Below are 4,964 nucleotides of genomic sequence, written 5' to 3' on the forward strand. Positions count from 1 at the left end.
CTTCCAACTTGAGGGGGGTGATAGATATCAATATCAATATTTCAATTTGTTAGTTAGTTATAGTTAGTTTCAGTTTCTGTTAGTTAGTTGTCCATGTGGCACCTTTGTAACTTACTTGGTTCCAAAACTATAAATAGAACCAAGCTTCTGTAAATTAATACTTTTGATTCATTTTCTTAATGAAGAACTTTCAGTTTGTTTTACTTTCTAAGAAAAATTGTTGGAAATTCGAGAACCAGAGCTGAAATCCCACATTACTTAAGAACAAATTAAGTGATAATCATATAAATAAAAAAACCTAGTCTGATAGTGTGAGCATGTAATCAGATAGGGACTCAAATCTTTTTACCAATTTTGTCTTGAACCATTTCTCCTCTTTCTTAGTTGACAGTTATATTTTGCTTAATCTAACAATATTTTATGGAAGGGAGGACCTAATTAAAGATAGGGAAATGGGGCAAAAAATTTGAATTCAGTGGGATAGAAGCATAGAAGAATAATTAAGATCATAAGTATAATAACCCGTACCTACACAATGATTAATTAAAAATTTTTGCATAATTATATGAGATTAATTAAATAAAAATCTAATTACTTTTTAGATAAAAGTGTAATTATAATAAATTTTGAGATAAAAATAAAAATTAGGTAAAATTACCCGAAACTTATAAATAAATTAGTAAGACTGTAAGAGACTAATTTATTATGTTTTATCACTTTATGAGATAAAAACACATATTAAAAAGAGATATGATATTTTTAATACCAATTAGTGTTACTATCAATGTCATTATCATTTTGTTTTACCGTTAGATCGATTATGTTGATCCAACAATTTTGATTTAACTTTCTAAAATCTTTTTTCTTTTTCCTATATTTAATACTTTATATTTATTTTTACCTTTGTATGATTATGATTTCTTTTAATGTTTTTTTGCATTAAATATAAGAAATCATAACCATACAAAGGTGGAAATAAAAATAACAGTTAGATCAACATAATCAATCTAATAGTGAAACAAACTGATAGTGACATTGACAATAATATTAATTAGTAGTAAAAATATCCTAACATTGACAATAATATTAATTAGTAGTAACAATATCATATCTTTATTAAAAAAGATATTGTTATACTTTCTGCTAAAAAGTAATAAAAAAATAAAATTAAAATAGTAAGAGAACAAGTGAATCTCATTGACCAAAGTCAGAGTTACTAAACACTATTAGCAAATTTCCAAAACTGCATCTCCATCATCGACATTCTCTCTCTCACCAACCGTGGAAGCCATTGTTGTTTAAGGAAAAACTTGATAAAATTGTATAGTGTGAGTTACACTTAACCAAATCACTTGATTCCAAAAACAAAGTTGCTTATAATCTTCTCCTTAGCAAAGCCCAACCCTCATCATTTTGTAAGAAATATTGTAGAGGGAGATTTTCGCACTTAAAAGCTTAGGTCGAAAATGATGTTTGAAGATTTCGAGAGAGTTTGAGCTCATTGGTGCTTGGGAAAGCTTCCTCCAAGGATCCTAGTAGGATTTGTGGTAAGTTTTCACCACTCAATTCATGCTTTCATGAACTTTTGAGAAATCTATGTTAAATGAATAGTAAAATTCGAAAATTATGGATAGTTGAAGAGTGATTTGGGTATAGCTTCCTTTGTTAAATATGCTTAAGATTGCTTCTTGATGAAAGAAAACAAAATAAATCACCATTTAACTCAATTTAGAAAATCATGGTTTTTGGCTATGTGGCAATTTCGAAAATTTGATGGTTTGAGTAGTTGGAAAGTGATTTGCATGCGAGTTCCTTTGTAAAACATGCTTAGAATTGGTTCTTGTGAAAGGATAACAAAAGAAATCATCATTTCAGTATTTCACTATAACTTAGAAATTGGTCACGAACAAAGTGTTGAAATTTTAGGTGTTGTGACGTTGGTGACTTGGAATGGGATGAGTACCCTTTGTAAAAGATGTTGAGGAACTAAGATTAATGGTGAAAAGTAGTTGAAATAGTCATTTGTATTACTTTTATGTAAATAGCCAAAAATGAGCATGTATAAAGTGTTGATTTTCTTGTGTTTCAAGATTTGGATAGAGTTGTGTTGTTGATGAATATGTTTGATTGGTAGTGTAGCTTGAAGTCTAGTGATTGCTTGATGAAGGAAAAAGCATTGGCCTAAGCTTGAGGTGGAAACCTTTGATTCTTGTGAAATCAAGAATTGGGTAAGTCTTTGAACATGTATTCATGTGTGTTGTTGTTGATAAAATAACCATTGAGTTGATTGTTGTTATTGAATTCATTGTGTTGATTGAGTTTGTAACCTTTTAATAGGTAATTTTGGTGTATAAAGTGTGATTGGTTGGCTTGCTTATGTGGCAAGAAAGCTTGGCAAAAAGGAAGTTTGCTTAAGGTAAATTTCTAGACTTCGGGGTAATCCCCTTGTGTGTTCCACCATACTCCTTTAGGATGAATGGTTGGATGATGTGTAGTATGATATTGATAGTCATGATATGTTCATGCATTACTTTGAAATGACGATGAAACTATATGTATGGTGTGCTATGTATATATGATTCTCTAGTCATGAGAAATGCATGATTGTGTGGGGTTTCCCCTGGAATGGCCTTGGAAGGATTGTCAGGTGGTATAATACCTAAGAGAATGGCCTTGTAAGGATTGCTCTCAGAAGTACCTAGTGGATATTATATATGTATATATAATAAGCTTGAATTCCATTAGATATATTGTGATGGATAGATGGATGATATATTATGTTGTTATTATTGTATATGCACATGAAGTAAACCTATGGGTAGAGTGATCTCCAAGGACCCTTAGTTTACTGAGATAGTTATCTCACTACATTTCAGGTACTACTCTCTGGGCAAGAGGCTCGAGTAGGTTTGTGGGAGATTCATATTTTGAGATATGCATCATGTTGATATTTATGTATAAGATTTAATTGATGATGTATAATCGTATATTTTGTATAGCTTTCGTTATTTGAGAGACATGTATAATGTGAGAAAGGCTTGTAATATGACATTGGATATTTTGTGTATTTGGACTCTTTTGATGTAAATGTGAAGTCCAATATGTGTATGACAATGTGGTATTTGTTGGAACCCTGTAACATCCCGAGCGCTGACGAGGGCGAGGAGTGATCGCCGGTGCAAAGAGGCATGGACAAGGAGCGACTCCTGACAGGCTTCCAGCGGGGGGTTACATGAGTAACGCTTGGCCGCTTCAAGAATCAACGACTATCCCCACATACTAACACGATACTTTTCAGTGTGTTTTTTCCTCACTCGCACACTTCCCGGGAAAACTTCCCAGGAGGTCACCCATCCCAGAATTTCTCCAAGTCAAGCACGCTTAACTATGGAGTTCTTCCGTTCCAGGCTACCGAAAAGCAGATGCATCTTGTTAGCATAGGTAGTATCAATTAATTCTTATAAGCTATCCCAAACTGTGCAGTCTTATACCTGCACAGCCTTTGGAATCCCTCTCTTTCGGGTGTCGATTCGATTCATTCATGCATGTAACCCCCCGCTGGAAGCCTGTCAGGAGCCGCTCCTTGTCCGTGCCTCTTTGCACCGGAGATCACTCCCCGCCCTCGTCAGCGCTCGGGATGTTACATGCCTACCAGCTTCTGCCTGGTTCGTCCTCGAACCACACCGTACTGGATGAGAGGCACTACTCTGATACCACTAGTAACGCCTGGCCGCTTCAAGAATCAACGACTATCCCCACATACTAACACGAGACTTTTCAGTGTGCTTTTTCCTCACTCGCACACTTCCCGGGAAAACTTCACAGGAGGCCACCCATCCCATAATTGCTCCAAGTCAAGTACGCTTAACTATGGAGTTCTTCCGTTCCAGGCTACCGAAAAGCAGATGCATCTTATTAGCATAGGTAGTACCAATTAATTCTTATAAGCTATCCCAAACTGTGCAGTCTTATACCTGCACAGCCTTTGGAATTTCTCTCTTTCGGGTGTCGATTCGATTCATTCATGCATGTAACCCCCCGCTGGAAGCCTGTTAGGAGCCGCTCCTTGTCCGTGCCTCTTTGCACCGGCGATCACTCCCCGCCCTCGTCAGCGCTCGGGGGGAACGAAGCATGCCTTATAAGGGTGTGGATACCTCTTCTAGTGTGATGCCTTTTGTGGGGTGTCCCAAGAAACAAAACCGTGAGCTCGACGGTGCTTGTGCGCGGGGCAAAGCAGACAATATCATGCTACAGGGTGTTTGGGGCTGTTACATTTGGTATCAGAGCCTGGCCCTGGACCGGTGTGTACAGCGGGGACGCTGTATTCCCAGTGGGGGAGGATGTAATGTCCCACATCGGTTGGAGAGGGGAACGAAGCATGCCTTATAAGGGTGTGGATACCTCTTCTAGTGTGAGGCCTTTTGTGGGGTGTCCCAAGAAACAAAACCGTGAGCTCGACGGTGCTTGTGCGCGGGGCAAAGCGGACAATATCATGCTACAGGGTTTGGGGCTGTTACATTTGGTATCAGAGCCTGGCCCTGGACCGTGCCTTATAAGGGTGTGGATACCTCTTCTAGTGTGAGGCCTTTTGTGGGGTGTCCCAAGAAACAAAACCGTGAGCTCGACGGTGCTTGTGCGCGGGGCAAAGCGAACAATATCATGCTACAGGATTTGGGGCTGTTATTTTCGCGAAGTACTAAGTGTTCGGCATTGATCTTGTGTGTGGCTTCGCTTGAGTATAACACCATAGACTCTGCTTCACTATTGTATCAGATTGCCCCTTTCCATGTAATCTCCTTGAATTGATGTGTCATCACCCGACCTGAAACAATGAAGCCTAGTGAAGTTGTTTCACCAAGCATAAAGCTCAATGTTCTTTCAATTTATGGGATGCCATCAAATACGATGATTTTGATGAAACGAAACTAAGAACAAAGTATACAACAATTTGATGAAAATTACGA

The 4,964-nt window shown here is 37.6% G+C and overlaps 1 long non-coding RNA gene across 1 annotated transcript; it reads left to right on the forward strand.

Annotated features, from left to right (window-relative positions):
• The first annotated feature begins 2,138 nt into the window (after positions 1 to 2,138).
• On the forward strand, positions 2,139 to 3,015 carry LOC133285390 (uncharacterized). Its single transcript, XR_009747999.1, has 3 exons — positions 2,139 to 2,228; positions 2,338 to 2,416; positions 2,877 to 3,015. It is a non-coding gene; the product is annotated as an uncharacterized LOC133285390 (long non-coding RNA).
• The last annotated feature ends 1,949 nt before the right edge of the window (positions 3,016 to 4,964 follow it).

The sequence above is a fragment of the Gastrolobium bilobum genome, unplaced genomic scaffold, assembly GCF_033153095.1.
Source record: "Gastrolobium bilobum isolate Gb01-03AN ecotype WA unplaced genomic scaffold, APGP_CSIRO_Gbil_v1 utg1211, whole genome shotgun sequence".
NCBI classification, from domain to species: Eukaryota; Viridiplantae; Streptophyta; class Magnoliopsida; order Fabales; family Fabaceae; genus Gastrolobium; species Gastrolobium bilobum.